This window comes from Leptosomus discolor, chromosome 1 (genome assembly GCF_034619465.1).
Source record: "Leptosomus discolor isolate bLepDis1 chromosome 1, bLepDis1.hap2, whole genome shotgun sequence".
Taxonomy (NCBI): domain Eukaryota; kingdom Metazoa; phylum Chordata; class Aves; order Leptosomiformes; family Leptosomidae; genus Leptosomus; species Leptosomus discolor.
Window position 1 is genome coordinate 50,639,543 of NC_141391.1, and position 18,053 is coordinate 50,657,595.

Sequence of the window (18,053 nt, forward strand, 5' to 3'; positions counted from 1 at the left end):
CATGGCTACGCAGCAGACACAGGAAAATTAAAAATCAGCTAGGTTCTTTCTTTCTAAACCAGTTTGCTTCCTCTTACACAAAATTTCATAATCTTTTTCAATTGGAAAGTTCTTTTAGTAGAATGGGGAAAAGCCTAATGTCTAAACATGTACATTTACCTATCATTATCCCAATACTATTCAGTACTCATTCAGTACTATATTCGTAAGCAGTTTTTTAGGTCTGACACTAGACAGTACAGTGACCAAAATTCCTGCAGAGTCAGCCCCTTTCAGAATGGTGTAACCTGCAGAGATTCATTTTTCCCTTTTTTATTTCTCCTGTTTGGAAATGTGTTTTTTTCAACCATACTAAAAACATAAAACAACCCTAAAACACTACCAAGTACCAAAACCCCATATTTTTTAAGTATTCATTTTCTGGAAGAATTGTGTGATAGGTTTATGTGGCAAGGTTTTGGTAGTGGGGTAGTCTAGTGTCTCTGAGAAGACACCAGCAGCTGCTCCCATGTTGGACAGAGCCCAAAGATGAGCCAACCAGCAATGTTGGCAGCGCCGCTGTGATAACATATTTAAGAAAGGGTAAAAACTCTGCACAGCAGCTATGAGAGAGGATAGTAATAAAATGTGAGAGAAATAATGATGCAGACACAAAGGTCAGTGAAGAAGGAAGAGGAGGAAGTGTTTCAGGTGCTGAAGCAGAGAATCCTCTGGATCCTGTGGTGAAGGCAATGGTGACACAATTTGTCCCCCTGCAGCCCCTGGAGGACCATGTTGAAGCAGATATCCACCCTGCAGACCCTGGCCAGAGCAGGCGGATGTGCCCTGAAAGAAGCTGCAGCCTGTGGAAAGCCCACACAGGAGCAGGTTTTTGGGCAGGGACTGTGGACTATGGGGATCCCACACTGGAGCAGTCTGTTCCTGAAGAACTGCACACCATGGAAAGGACCCATACTGGAGTAGTTCTTGAAGAACTGCAGACCATGGGAAGGACGCACATTGGAATTTGTGAAGGACTGTATCTCATGGGAGGGACCTCACACTGGAGCAGTGTTAAGAAATAATACAAATAAACAACAGAAATGTAACAAATGTATAAATAAGTGTACACTGAATATATTTTTGTTTCACATTTTTGACAACCTGAATTAAAAGGAATAAGTTTATTATTTTCAATTGAATCTTACTGAATGTTGTCAATACCTGTGTTGTCTCATTAATCAAACTTTATCAATAGTTACACAAAGGATTTCATTATACCAGATATAAGTTCGTATAACTGTTTGTAAAACCCTATGATAACAGTGAGGAAAAGTAAATCTCATAGCAAACTCACTTTGACACTTTTCTGTTATGCTTGTCTTTTTACCTGATGTGAGTGGCCTGAGCAGAAGTAGTTGTTACTGCTTTCTTCAGTTGCACCTTTTCATCAGGTTTCCATTGGGGAATATGTTTCATACAGCAACTTCTTTTTCATGTCCTAGATCTCAGAGCCTCACTTCCATCAGACTCAGAGAAAATCACAATTCCATCCCCTAAAGGTTTTTGGTGATGTTTTATTTCCTTTTACAATAACTTTCACAATACTGCAAGAGAGTGAGGTGAGTTGAATAGTTCCCAGTAAGTCTGCTCTGGAATGATTTTTTTTATTTTGCCCAGTTCACAAGATGTTTCTAGAGCTGTTTTTTTTTAGTGGTATATTTTCAGCGAAAACTCTTCAGAGTCATCTGTTTCCTTGAGTTAGCTTAATAAAGCTTTATTAAAAAAAAAAAAACCAACCCAACAAAAAACCAAAAAAACAAACAGTGTGCCAGGTCTTTATTTAATCAATTTCTGGTTTCACTCACCAAGAGTTCATCTTTCTCAGCAGTAGCTGAATGAACAAAATCTGATTCAGCATTTCTGTGTTGGCTAACTTCTGCAATTAGAGAAAACAGTTCAATAGACCTAATGTTAAAGTATTTCCTTCACTTGTTTGCTTGCAATCTAGAGATATATTTGTAACTCTTTACACTGAAATGCCATAGTTCCTTTTACTGATTTTTCCAGATTTTGGTTATATTAACAAATATCTTATCTGAAGGAGAGTTTTAGTGCATGTATTGACTTTATTAATATGATAATGAAGAATATGTCAAAACATGATTTATCATACCTAGAATTGAAATCAAAAATTTTTTTCTAGCTGTTCAACTGCAGCAAAAACAGTATACATGAACTGTATAGACTAATATGAAATAGAACAAGTTTTCTAGTGTATTAATTCTATCTTTTGATCTGTATCCTTTTAGTAATAATTCTGACTTGGTAACTGTTGAAATGTGCAAGTATATTCTAAAATAATTTGAGTTCAAGTGCTACCAATATTTTTTAAATCCTAATAATCAGATACTGTAATACCACTGAAAATAAATGCATTTAATGGGTTAAATATTGTGATATATTAGATACTGAGTGTAGGTAAAAATGCAAGGTATAAAACCTTTGCCATTTATTTATGAAGCAAAAAGATATCACCCAAGGTGCCCATTGTGGGTGGCTTTCAAAATAAACAGCAGCTTATTGACAAAGATAAAGAATAGTATACAATGAAACAGTGATGTTTTGTATGTGCTAGTAGTTAATTATTAGAGCTGTGTTTTGAGGGCATTGGGAATTTATTTATAGTAGTAAATTGCCTACAGACCTTATTAGGAGGTTCAAAAACTGGAAAAAAAGCCCACCCCAAAATAGTAGCCCGTCAGACTAAGATAAAAAGAAGTGCCTTAAGCATTCCAGTAAGCAGTCCTGATGGTGTTCAGTGAAGCTGAAAGAAAAAATCTGTTTATGGCTTCAGGCCATCAAGTCAAAGAAATACATATCTGCAGTGATGATAGGAAGGGGGCAGCAACTTGGTATGCCTGCTATATGACTGGGAATATTAACATTGTGTTAGACTCTGTCTGCAGGATCCCTCCTTGCCCCACAAGTTGTTCTATTTCTGTTCATGTACATACCAATCTCAGCCAGAAGCGCTGTCCTCTCTCATCTATTACAAATATACTGTCCGGCTACAGATAGCAATGAAGGTGAAGGTAGAAAGCAGTTTAACTAGAAAGAAGATTTTAAGTTCTCATGTTAAAAGTGAAAAAATGCACAAGGGAAGGAAAGTCATTGCTGTAAAGAAATGAGGAAAGCATATAGATGACTATCTAGATCAGCTGTTACAGTACAAAATAGAAACCTGGATTTTAGCCTTGTCTTACAAAGTGGCATATATATTTTAAACAGTTGAAAGATAAAATGGCACTTTTTCGTGGCCTAGTGAATATTATTTATGTTAAATGCTACATTTACTGTTGGACTTGAAGCAACTGTTTAGGTGGTAGTGCCTGTTTAGTGCTACTCTAGAGGCAACCAGTGGTGGAAGAAACACAAATTATGGACTATGAACTGCATTACAAAGGGAGGATGATGTGCGGGAGATTAGAATGCTATGATCCATGTTCACATGCAGAATCATAACTGCATTTATTCTGAAGTTCTGGGATGTACTACTGCCCTTGCTTTTATAAGAAAGATGAACAGCAAGAAATAAGTTCAGAACAGCTTGCAGTCATGGTCAAGTTCATTTGCCACTTCTACTCCATGACTCTTGCTTAAGTTTAGTCTTTGGTACTTGCATTATTTTCTTTTCTTTCTCTATGTCTAGGATGTCACAGGAAATTTCCTTAAAGCTGATGCCAGCATTGAGGAATCATCAGCCTGTCATTGGTTTACTGAAAGACCATATTTTTTTTTCCTAAGAAATTAAGAACTGTCAGCCAAAAATCACTGGCAGCTAAAGGATTTTTCAGCTTATTATCAACGTGGTCAGACTGATACATTGTGCTTTAAAAGCATGAACACCTTAGGTTATGCATTGCCTTCTTTTTTTCTTTGGAACAGCCTGTTAAGAAACTAAGTTCAAATACTGTGTCATTTTAACTGGTGCAGGAGAGCAATTAACTTTCAATGGCAAAATGTCAAGTGCTTCCTTTGCCTCATCAAAGCAAATTTGTCAGGAAAAGTCTATCATCTCATATAAATAACAATCAGTGCAATTAATTTGTATGTTACAATTAGCTCATGATCTAATTATCCCATGGTCTAAGCTAAGGAGTTCAAAGAGAAAAAAATGTTTCTCTTATCTGCATTAGTGTTCTCTATATTGTTCACTCAGATCCATATTCCTGAATAAATCCTCTATGATAATTGAACTTCACAGCTTCATTTTGCACCAACTTTCAACTCAGTTATACTGTGAACCTCAAACCTCAGTGCTACTAAACTGCCAGAGGAATTAAAGCCAGCTCAAGTGACAGAAGACAGATAGATGTTCCACGAAGTGATGATTATATTTAAATTATTAATGTATTGAGACTAAATCCAAAGACCTCCCAGCACGTTAAGAGAAGTAAATAAAAAATAAAATGAGGCAGAGTGGGATAGAGCCAACAGAAGACTTACGTGTCTGCAATGTAGTTGCCACTGTCTTGAGATGTGACAGTCCCACCTTTAGTACGATGCAATGCTATTTGGAACAGGAAGAGAATTTCAGATTCGTTTTCAGTTGGGTGGTATTCCAGGCTTTACCTGGAAGAGCTGTTTTACCTACAGAGGGAATACTTTAACTGTTTCTGAGATGAGAACTTGATCCCTAGCTCTTTACTTTTCAAATAATTTCAAATAATTACTAAGAAAATCCTAAAGATCTCTGTTTCAAACTGGTTTTGCACAATAAAGCTGAAACATGTTTCTCTTGCTACCAGCAGCCAATAATCTGATGGTACTTTCAAAATATGTCTTCTTTTTAACTTTTCACCATTTCTTAAAATAAATCTTCAACAAAAATGGATGACTACATTGTAATGCAGAGTGGTATCTATTAATATTGATTAGAAAAGAAAAGTGTAATCCTACAAACAAAACCAGGTTTATTGCTAAAGACAGTATTTGACCCAGACTGCTAGAATTCTTAGTGTAATTAGAATTAATGTTAATCAAAACTAATATTATCATTTCATTACAAAATCCAAGTATGTCTTCTGCCTCATAATGTCTTGTACCTTTTACTTTTTTTTTTTTTCTTTTTTTTTCCCTTTTCTTTTTATACTTTAGGGAAATAGCACAGGCTTGTGGGACATGAGTAAAACAAAATCTGACAGAATTCTTCCCTGATGACTTTCTTTGTTAATTGATAAAAAGTAAGTCTTTCTTCCTCTGTGGTAAGTGCCAACTTTCCTCAAGATGAGGAGTGAAATAAGCCATCCTAATTGGTACGGTACAGTTTTCCTACTAACCATCTCTCTTGTGAACTATTGTTGCTGCTGTCTCCCAGAAGTGGGACAGACTTCTCTATGGTGTGTACATACAGTTCGTAGTAGTCTCCATTTATCCCTAGGCTCACTCTCAGAGAAAGGTGCGAAAAAAAGAACAGAAGTACTTATATTTCATATTCATGTTATGCTGCCTGTGTCTTTAAAGGCGGTGATGCTCAAATGATTACTTTTAGTACTAAGACTGTAGGCAGACTGACATTACTAAAACATTAAAGTAGAGCTGTTTCACCCAACTGCAGTAACTTACAGTTTGAATCTGGTCATGGCAGTCAGATAAAATATAGAAATTTCACTTGAACATATATCAAACATAGCACTCTTCTAAATTGGCACTGGTTTTACTGGGTTAGATTGTTAATGAACCTTCTTACACCTCCTCTAATATCCAGCTAATTGCTTTTATTCAGTATAATTTATTTTGTTAATGTAGACAGCATCAACAGGAAAAGAGATGCTAGCGTTCATGTTAGAACAGCACATAGCTCTGGTTGTAACACTTTCTTGCGACTATAGAATTTAAACTGTTTTATGAAGATACTGGAACAGGAATCTCTCATGTACTACATGAGTGTGCTATTTGTTAAAGCTTTTTTTTCCAAAAGATGATTCTCTATTTTCTTATGAAAGGAAGAACTAAACCTCCTTTACTGCAGTCTTACAAACTGACAAAATGAAGAAAAGCCTGTGGGCTGCAAATTCTCTGCTGAAATAGCTTTTCCCTGCAGGCTAGGTCTTTGGGCAACTGTGAAGTGTTGATCTGGAGACACAGCTCTCTTTACAAAGTCTCCTACTGGCCGCTTCAGGCAATGGTAGGCCGAATGCTATAAATTCTGCCATTCTGAGTCATTTAATTCTTCAGCATTAGACTAGGAGCTCAGGCACTCCACATTAGCTGGATTTTGCTTTGAGACTCACATATGTAAAAGCTACATTGTGTGATGCTTAGGATCACAATGATTTAATTGCCTGTTGTATCTACTCCCGAGTAATAGTAGTGTTCGCTAGTTTTTCTGATCACATGAATAACTTTTCCACTTCTCTTCATTTCACACTACTCTGAAATATTCCCCATATTATGTATGGATTATCCTGTTTCTCAAAGTAGCTGTCACTTCTTTGAGATTTCTAGTTTCTTTCAGGATTATTTTGAGAAAGTATATTTTATGCTTTGCTGATTCTTCTGTTTAAATTATTCTATAGCTTTAGTAAGGTTCTCCCTAGACCCATTATTTTGAATTACCTTTTTCTTTAAAGAATTTTCTCCCCAGATGATTTTCCACAAGATCTTGTTGCTATAGTTATGCAGCATCAGTTAGATACAAGTTGAGTTTTTTGGCTATTTTTAAGAGTTGTATAGTGAAGAATATGCTGTAGTCTAAAAGAAAATATTTTAATTTGTACACAAAATTAAGAAGAAAGCAGTGGAAGTATTTTAGTAGCACACAGATACTCTAACTCCACAAATGAAATCAGTTTGCAACTCAGTTTTCAATGTTATAAATCCCAGCTGTCGGCATTTATTAAAATAATGACAGATTTTTATAGTCCCTGTCATAGACACCTGACTGTTCTTTAACTTCACTGTGACATTCCTAGACTTTCAAATTCAGTCTGAAATTAGTAATTTATAGACATTAGAGTAAAATTTTATACTTTTCCTTTTAATTTTCTTATTTTCCAGGAAATCAAATTGTTGGACATCAGCTGCATTATTGCCTTAATAGGAGAGGAATAACCAGATGAAAAAGACCTGTCAGTCATTTGTATTTGTACTGTTTTTTTATTTCCAGCATGCCATCAGAGTTTCTAAAAAGTAAGCAAGTCTTTCAATTTTCTAGGTTTTATCCTGATATTAACTAAAATCAGAGCTCTGTAGGAAAATCTGATTCTGATTAATTGTATAAAGCAACTGAAAATCCAGTCTATATTACTGCTAAGGTTTTCAGCAGAGGAGAACAAAGAATTCAATCAATTTTATTATGTTATTACCACTATTACTTTAAAAGTCCTAGCAAAAGCATAAATTTTTGTGTTCTGCAGTACCAAGCAAACATTTTTCATCCCTCTTACTCTGCTACCATTGCATGCACACGCGCGCATACACACACACACACAAAACCATTTCTTATCTAATTCTTCACTAAATATAAAAAGACTACATCTGTCTCATAAACACTCAGAACACTGTACAAGTTGCAGTATATGTCCTGGTTGTGTCCTGAATTCATGTGCTTTCCCCTTCTCCTCATCTGTTTCTCTGGGCACTGAGTGAAATGAAGAATCACTGCTCATCAGATCCTGGGTTCAAACTTCTGAGGGATCAAGAGCTCAAGGAACACTGCATAATTGATCTCCCCTACAGCTGAGACACAGATTAAAATATCATTGAAGGAGAAGATGCTTATCCAAAAATCACTCTGTAATGACAGGCTCCAAGACTTTGATCATTGTTTACAGTCATTTTGTAACAAGGAAAATATAGGATTAAAAAGTGTGTCTTTTGTAGAATCCAGTGCTGTTCAATATCATACAGTCTTCTTAAAATTACTTAGATTTTTGTTCCCTCTGTTATGATGTGGAAGTTAGGTACTACAATATCAGCATTCTGAGTGTGAAGGACTAGACTTATTAATGTCCAATTTGTGTCCATTTAGTTTAGTGCTAACATCGCTCATTACAGAGGAGTGACCTCATTAACCTTTATAAATACATAAAGGGCGAGTGTCAGGAGGACGGAGCCGGGCTTTTCTTGGTGATGGCCAATGACAGGACAAGGGGCAACAGGTGCAAACTGGAGCATAGGAGGTTCCACGTTAACATAAGGAAAAACTTTTCCACTGTGAGGGTGACAGAGCATTGGAACAGGCTGCCCAGAGAGGTTGTGGAGTCTCCTACTCTGGGGTTGGCCTAGATGATCTTTCGAGGTCCCTTCCAACCCCTAACATTCTGTGACTCTGTGATTCTCTTATTAGCTTACAGAGCTTTTTTTAGTAATGAACAGAATTATCCCACTCAGTCCTGCTTCTGTTAGATTACACTAGTATTTTATTGTCTCATCCTGAAAGACTAGAGTCCCTTTTCCTTGTATATTCTGGTTTTAGAATGTAGGTGACCTGAATTGTCCATAACAATTTAAGTGCCAACCGACCAGGTGAGATATATTGAAGCAAAGGTAGACATTTATATTACCGTCTCTGCCAGAAATATCTTACCTCATATATTCTAAAATCAGGTTTTCTTTTTTCGCGGCTGCATCACATAAATGTGTTATGGTCATTCTGCTCTTAAGTACATTAGGATGGATATACCTCTTCATTTCAAACCAAATTTGGTTAATTTTATTGTACTAGATTTTCATGTAGTTAGTCCATGGTTCTGTTTTAATCATACTGTTCTATTATCTACTGAACAAATGGAGTTATGTCAATTTCAAGATAGGGTTGCAAGTGTATGTGAAATAAGAATGGTATATGGAACGTAAGGGTACATGATCACCTGTTGGGTCACTGACTGATGGGCCTCTGAAGGAACCTCTCAGGAGTAGCCTCCTCAGAGATGCTCGTTTTGAACTTTGTAGTTGTTAAGAAAGGGGGAAACAACATTGTCATGGGCCTCTTGGGAAAGGCAGACTTGTTCTGGGATATCTGATGGGACTTGTGGGATTATGTAAAACTTGCTATGGGTAGGTAGAAAACTTGTAATGGGGTGTTTAGGGGAAACCCCAGATGCACGTGTGTGCTTTGCTGGCTGGAATAGCTGGCCATCAAGCTTGGGTAGCCAGTGAGCTCGAGGAAACCTGTGTCTGGAAATAGCCCTGCTCTGAGTGACTGACCAAGGGAGGCTCACCATGGATATTGGATGGGTTTAGACCCCATGCTAATACTTGATATATACATTATTGTTATATGGTTGTGCATTTAGACAGTGTGTGTGGGTGGTTCTGTGTATGTTTTCATTATGGAACACCAGTCCTGTTCAACAAGGGAAGAGGGAGGAGGAACAAGTCTGGGCAGTCCATGTTCATGTTTACATGAGCAATACCGGTGTTTGCACGACAGTGCATAATGTGCTCTGCTTGTGCTGACATGTGTGGCTTGTCTGTGTTCATGTGTGTGTGTGCATGTGTGTGTGTGTGTGTATCTGCATCTCTGGAACACTGCTGGAGCTACAAACAGGAGCAGCAGCAAATAAACCAAGAGAAGAAATATTCTGGATCTCAAGTCCACCTGAATCAGCTTTGCTTAAAAATGGTATCATGCAATCCAACAAGCAGATCATTCCGAAGACAGAGTCATAATGGTTACTAGGAGATAATGTATTTGTCTTAAATATTTACCTCTTCCTTCCCATTGTTATTTGCAAGCAGTAATTTCTTATGGAAATAAAATTTTCATATAATTATATTTAGTTACTCAGTATCCTGAGATAAGCAGTCCGTCATGCTGACATGACACTTAAAGATCACAGCAGTTCTCTTGTGACTTGCGCAAAATTTATACATATTAAAAGTACTTTATACGAATGTCAGGTATGGCGCATACAAATGCCTACTGATTGAGAACATTCACTTTATATTTGTAATTTGACCTTAAAACTGTCAGAAATTGTCAAATACTCTTTTGTTGTTCTCAAAGAGTAGAAACTAAAGTCCTATCTTCAGAAATACACGTGTAATGGGTCTGCCTGAGATGCAGCCCTCATCGTGCTGTGCAGTGGTAGCTAGATAACACACCAGTGTTTTGACTACTGCTGAGTAGGGCTCACACAGCATCAAGGCTGTTTCCCCAACATTTCCCCAGTAGGCTGGGGGTAGGTAAAAACATGGGGGGGGATATAGCCAAGACAGCTGACCCAAACTGACCAAAGCGATATTCCATACCACATGACATCTGCTCAGCAATATAAGCTGGGGAAAATAGGAAGAAGGGGGGGACATTCATTTCACATTTGTTGTCCAGAGCAACCGCTACATGTACCAGAGCCCTACTTCCCAGAAAGTGGCTGGACATCACTTGCTGATGGGAAGTAGAGAATAAGAACTTTAGTTTTTCTTTTGCTTCCGCACAAGGCTTTTTCTTCATTAAACTGTCTTTATCTGACCCATGTGTCTGTTAATTTTTCTCTCCCCTGTCCAGCTGAGGGGGTGAGAGTGATAGAGTGGCTTTGGTGGGTATCTGGCATCTGGCCAGGGCCAAACCACCACAACATCTCAAAGCACTAAATGAAGATTTCCAAACATGCTGGCTAAAAAATATTTTATTATTATTAAATCATGAATCTAAATCAAAATACTCCCAGAATTGACAAACAACAGAACATCCACTGCTCTTTGTGTTACTAAGTGCTTATGTCCAAAGTGCACACAGTGAAAACTGAAGAAATATTAAATTAATTTTTGTGCTTAAGAGGAAGTAAAAATTGCAATTATGCAACAAGCTGCATAATAAAACCAGAATAATTCAACATCAATTTGACCTCAAATGCAGCCATCTTGCTTTCTAATGATCTGAGATATATATAAAAAACCAACACCTGGAAACTTATAGAAAAAAAGAAAAAAACAAAAGACATCATATTTTCCTTTGAAATAAATTTTAATAACTTTGAAAAAATAATGAATACTGTTTTGTAAGAAAATACAGGTAACATATATTTTTGAACATTTGTGAGAATAAAAATTTGTGATTGTATGAAATATGTCTAAGGATTGATAAGTACATACAAGAAGTTAGACCAGATATTTAAGACATGTTAGAGCATTTTTGGTAATAGAAAATTGTGTCCAAGCCTAGATAATGTTAATGCTCAGCATACCTGAACTATGAAATGTCTGACTGACATTTTGTATTTAGTTCACATATAATATGAGTATCAGACAAAATGAGGACTTCTCACAAAATTAAATTTCATCATATCAATGCATTCGCTCTCCAATAAAAAATATTTTTAAATAACTATTTAAAAATCTCAGAAATCTAAAGATTTTTTATCCATTTTTGTGCTGTTTTTAAGTTATGCTTGCAAATACAACTATATTTTCTATGACTAAATATTTTCTTAGTAAACAAAATCTAGCTTTAAGAAAAGTGAAAGTTGTAAGCTTTCAGTGATGTTTGAAATTTGTTCCACTGAAAAAAACTCCAGTCAACTCCTTGGTGCTCTTTGGTATATAAATCTCTATGGCATATAATACTCTGCTTTTATGTCACTAAGACATAATACTAAATGTCTCAGTAATATTTGGCATTAATCCGGAAACAAGGCACATGGCATTTTTAAAAGCATTTTTTTCCACCATTTATTTCCACTGTGTCAGATACGCTAAAGTTGTCTATTAACATCCACTTTAAATCAGTGGACCACTTCAGTAAATATAGACTATTCAATGGTAAAACACATTTACTCTGTCTGCATGTTGCCAGAATATTTAACAGCAGTCAAGTGTCTATATAATAAGTGAGCTCATGAGGTGATCTCTCAACTTTATTCGAAGTAGGAAACTCATCATTCATTGTAATTAAAATGTTTGGTGTTACACTGCTGATACATAAAATCTGATGAGTTTGTAATGCAAAATTAAATGCAGAAAATATCTCACAACAACTGTATGAGACTACGTTACAATACGAATCTGCTCATGGTTGTCTCCTATTAAAACAGAATAAATAAAATAAGAGTTTGTTTGTATTCTGCAGTGCAAAGATGATAATAAAAAATGAATGTATAAAAACGGCTACTTCTTAGTTAACAAAGCCAGTTTTTTACTTCTGTGGCATAGTCCTTTATTTCTGGTCTACCAAGTATCCCTATCGCTCTATATTTTCAGCTGATTTCTGCTTATTGCCGTATCTCTACTGACCATAGTGACAATGAAGGAAAGATAGTATCATTTTTGCCCTGTCTCTCTTTGGCTACAAGACAGTATTTGCTCATTTTCATCTTCCCCAGAACATAGTCTACAGCTCTGCTTCTTTTTTTGGCCAATGAAGTTCAGGACACTCTGAAACTTTTTTCTTATTTTAACGAAATATTCAACCACTGGCTATGCAAGTATAAGTTTATAATAAATATAGATAGCAAACATATATGCATATGTAATGCAGTTCCTGTGCTTTCCATACCTCTGTCTCCTGCAAACAAAGCACAAATGTGAGACGCAAAACTGGGTTAATTGTAGCTTCACAGTAGAATGGAGACAACAAATGAACCTAATGAGAATATTTTCAAAAAGATAACCTTCTTTGAGAAAAATCTTAGCAAAGTAGCAATTTGGTTTTAATGAAACCTACACTAAGAAAGAAGTTGTAAATTGCTAGCTTGTGCCTTTCCAAAGAGTTTCCTATCTACCACATTAATGACAAGACTCACATGAATGAAAATCCTGGCCCTACATTGAAGGTGTGTTACTATGTATCAACAACGAGATATTGGTGTGTCCATGAAAAAAATAAAAGTGAAGGAGCATGGCTCTGTGACCTGGTATGAGTGAACTGCTCTGAGACAGAAAACATTTGTTTAAGAGCAGTATCCTATTCTCAAGTCTTCCTGTGCACTTGCACTAAGAAGCAAGGAGATGAAAAGAAAAAAAAAAAAAAAAAAAAAAGAAAAGAAAAAATGAAGAAAAGCTGGAGTAAGAAAATAAATTGAAAACAAACAAACAAGGCAAAACCATTTCAGCAGTGAGCACACCCTCATAGATTTCCTATTGTTCTGTTTCAGTTGCCTCTATTCAGGGGATAGGCTATTATTAATATCTTATTAATATCATTCCCAAATGTTTATTTCCCCACACACCTTGTGAAAGTAATGTAGCTGTTTCATCCACCTTTATAATTCCGAGTCTTACGAATGGAGCACCTCTAAATTAGGAACGTATAGGTGAATTACTCTTATATATGAAATGAGTCTACATGCACACACACCCCTTTTCACTGATACACGTAGAGAGGTCATTAATTAGGACCAAAAAATCCTCTGAAATTCTAAAGTAACACTAGTGTTTATATTATTCCAATGAGAGAAAAAGCTAGCTTCTCTTATTGTTGTGATAAACTGTGATAAGCTTCACCTTGCATTTTCATAATCCTTTTGTTATAGAGGTAAATAATACTGCTATTTCTCCTACTTCTGTAAAGATACTTTGCTTCCCCAGCATTAATTCTCTAGATCTTGTTCTCATAACCATTACAAAGCAATCCAATTCCACACATTTAAGCTTGGATTAGTTTTGGAATTCCCAGGTTTTTGATACATTATGAAGAATTTTAGCATATGCTTTATCATTGAATTCAGACATCCTTAGCTAATGAAAACAGAAAGGAAACAAAAAATAAGGTAAGTTGTATCACATTAAAGAAGACTCTCCAAAACTTCTGATCTCCTTTTTATTCCATTGTGTTCCCTAAGTAGAAGAAGGAAGAAGAAGAGGATGGAAAATAGTAGTGAAGTTCCATGTGATAAATGACTTAGTAAAGGGAGAATCTTAGATGCTACGATCCTCTGTGAAGTTTACTATAACACATTTTAGGGCCTAATATATTCTTAATGAACAGATAAACAGAAGTCAAAATTTGACGGAATGAATGGGTTTAGAATAGAACTCTCATTACAAGGACATTACTATTTCCTGTTTCTTTTTTTTCCCCTCTCAGTACATTAAACACAGTGTGACATAGTACAGAAAAAACAGAAACTACAGTAATTTTGTCTGTGTTTCTAAATACTTTTTTTCCTAAATACTCAATATTTTTTTTTGAAGTACTAAATGATTTTAGTCTGTTCTATTTTCTCACTAAACTATTTTTCCCTTCAAACAATACTTCCTTTTAACAGATGAAAGCCTCTAGATTTTTAGTTTGTTTTTAGAAATGGGAAACAATATTTTGAAAACTATTTCTGGGTTAGTATTAGCATGACTCTTACTGAAAAAATGTGATTAAGTGGCTTTGCTTGCCCTGAGTAGGACAATCAGAACCTCTCTAAAATCCTAAGAACAGCTATGCCAAGATGAAACACTTTTTTTTTTTTTTCCCCAAAGAGACACCTTCAGTGCTTCCTATAGACTCAGCATTTGTCTTAAACTGTGATTAATGAAAGCACTGTACATTTGACCCTTTGTTGTCTAGTAGACTTGCCACAATGAACATTGTACATACACCATGAAAAACATCTTTTTTCACTAGTATATGATGAGATTTCGAAAGCATATGCTATATTTTCAGTCAGGAAATTAACTATAACACTTTAAGTTCCACTACCTGCTTTCCTGTATTCTCGTCAACTTTTGTTACTGTCTCCTTGCCTAGCTAGAAGCTTCTACCTTTATAATGAGAGGGACAAAATAAGATGAACCACTTCAGTGAAAATTTTGGGAATATATTTTTTAAAAAAATTGGTAGTGATGGGGTGTAGTATAAGCTGATAGACTTTTCACTGAATCAAGTGTGATGAAGACTTATCTGCCAGGAGACAGTGAGGGTTGGAGGCCACCGGCAGTCAGCTAGAAAAATAGAAGGGAAGTGTAACTTGCTCATTTGTAACAGCTGGATTTGTAAGAGTGTATCTGTCAAAGCCTTAATGAAAAGGAAAATAATAGCCAACACGTTCAAAGCTAGAAGGCTGCCTTTTTAAATTAAAGGTCGGAGTTATCTCACCTAGCTAAAGATATTTAAGCTAATTAAATATGAACTAGTAATCCTAGATTCCCTTTATATCCAATGGAAAGAATTAGGTGTGCGTATTTTATGCTGAGATTTTTCTTTGGGGATTTTCCTGTTTATTAATTTGTTATATGGAATGCCTTAAGGTTAACAGTTTAGGTTTAAAGAGTTAACTTTTAAGCCATGAATTAGAGCATAATATCTGCCAAAATTATTGAAAAAATCCTACCTAGATTTAAAAAAAAATAAGAGTTCTTTTCAAAAGTTTTAGTTTCACAAGTTGATTGTGCATGGAGCTTGGAATTCTAAGCAAAAAGTTCTTCCTATATCTTGAGGTTCTACTTAAGTGGGACTCTTTTATATACTATAATGCACAGAAATAAAGTACCTAAGCCATTTAGTATGGTGCAAATCTGTAATATATAATGAGAATTTTCTCCTGCTGAAGTCTGTTGGAAGAAAAGTGTAAGAAAAGTGTGTCCATGGAAATGGAATACTGCAATGTTATCTGATTTGCCATGTTGATCTTGAAGGGATTAGTGAGTAACAACTCTTCAAGATGATTATGACTGTTAAAAAGCAAAAAAAAATCCCCCCAAAACCAATACCCTCTCCCAACCCAGATTTATCTTTATTCCCTTGTTATGAAATTTAATGTTCCCTAAAAGGAACTCCATTCCTGACCTGTGTGAAAAATGTAAGCTTCACAAACTTGTGTCCGCTGTTTGTCCACAAACAAGTAGATAGAGGTAGTGTGTGTGGAACCTTTAGTCAGAATCATAGAATCATGGAATCATTTATTTTGCAAAAGACCGTTAAGATTATTGAGTTGTCAATCTGTATTTCTTTTCTCATTTTACCACCTGTAATTTTCAAGCCTATGAAGTCAGTCCCTCTTTTTAAAAAGCAATCTGAAAAATCTTCATCAGCATGCAATATCTTCTACAGCTAGGTAAGAACTCAAGGCACCCTGGGAAAATCAAATCAAAACTTGAGAAAGTTAAACTATTTCTGTTATCTCTGTGGTGTTAAATAACAGTTTCCCTGGTAATGAGGGGTTTTCTCATGGTTTAATTTTTGCATCTACAATAGCCCTGAGGCGACTGTAGATGATACAAGTATCTGAAATATAGCTGAATTATTTGACCATTCCACTATTAATGAAAAGCTGATAGATATGGATGTTATCCCTAAGGAAACTGATGAAGGTATAAGTCACATTTGCGAAAAAGCTGCTTCACCCGATATCTTACTAACAAATCTTCTGAGACTGATATAAAAGACTGGGACCTACATGTAAGATAGGATTGCACAATCTTTGTTACAGGATATTCTTGCTATAAACCCTAAAGGTCACACAAACACAACAGTGCTTGCCCATCAGCCTATTTCCCGTTAACATTAGACTGGCCCAGTACTATCAATAGTTTATAGTATTAGTCTGATACTTAGTGATAGAATTATTACCATTAATGAATTAAAACCTGCAGGGTACTGAGTGACAAAAAGATTTTTAAAGAACCCCAGAGTTTTCAACCAGTATTGCCATCACTTAACAGTGCCTTTTGGTTTTACAGTGTGTTCACTCTACACACATACCTTGCATGCAGTATGCTCTTCACAGACAAAATTTGCTTCTGTTCAACAGAATCATGTGAATGGAGTTCAAAGAAGGAGATGGTTCTTCTGTTTGCTGTAGTTTATATTTAAGGTCAACAGTGAGAACTACAATATGAACAACTTCATCCCAGGTGAAATGTTGTCATTTTGGCTTTGTGTTTGACTTCTAAGACTAACCTGTTAAACTCAAAAAAAATCTGGAGAAATACAGACAAATATACTTATTCAGCCCTTGGAAAGCAAGACTAACAGCTTTCACACTTTCTAAGTACTAATTATGAAATCTACCTTTAAGAATTTATTTGAAAGTTTATATCTAAAGCTTCATCATTTTGCTATTAGCAAAAAAAGAAAAATTGCAGGAAAATACGTTACTGGACACACGCAGAGAAGGTCTCTGGCTGTGTCATATGGTTCAAATAAAATGAGGTTGTTCAAATGTTATTTTTTACATTCAATTTAGAAAGTGCTTCACGTACTTGACGTAACCAGAAATATGGTTAAGGTAGACTATAATATGGTTGTGTTTTGTATTAATTTGGGGCTCTGATTTGCCCTTCTCCAAGGAGCCAAACTACTATGTTGTTCTCTCAAGCCCAGGTTCCAGCCTGCGAACTGCCTCTCTGGTATTTTGTGTACACCTGTACGAAAGCTGAGAAAGAAGAGAGACTGATCCCACTTAAGCTCTATAGATAGTTAAGGACCTGATCAAGCATCCCAATGGAAGTACAAATCTACTGTTGCACACGGTCACTAAAATGAGTAAGTGGTTCAGCGAGAAACAAGGAGGCCATGAGAGACACTGAATGTGCATAAGTCAAACTGATAGTCTGTTGTATAGCCTTGAGCATAAACAGGAGAAAGAGATTTTGTTTCTGTGAGCATTGTATTCTTTGGGAGTTGCATAGAGTGTCTCCAGTTTTCAGAAGGGAATTTTTTTTTTTTTTTTCCACTGCGGCTTCTTTTATTTTTGCTTAAAAATAACTTACACTTGTTTTGAGAAGCAAGAACTGGTTCTATGTTATATAGTGGTTCCCTTAACTGAAATGGTACCAAAAAGTCTTATTATGGTGCATTTGTCTTTTTTCTAACAGCAAACAATAAAATTACATTTAAGTGGCTTGAACAGTCACAGGGCCTTTAAATGCCTATATTTTCCCTGTATTTACTACAATTAAAATCAGAATCAGATTATTTTATTTTGCAGTTTTTTGGTTGCTTAGAAATGCTGCAATTTGCCACTTCACCCCAGTTTAACTTTCATTGAAACAGACAGAATTATTTTGTTGTTGTTCTTGGTTTTAGTAGGAGTAAAACTAGGTCTTTTTTGTTTCATTATTTTCTTTCTGTTGACCATTTTTTTCCCCATGTCTTGTGCTGAAGTTGTTCATATTCTCTTTTACTTGCCCACTGT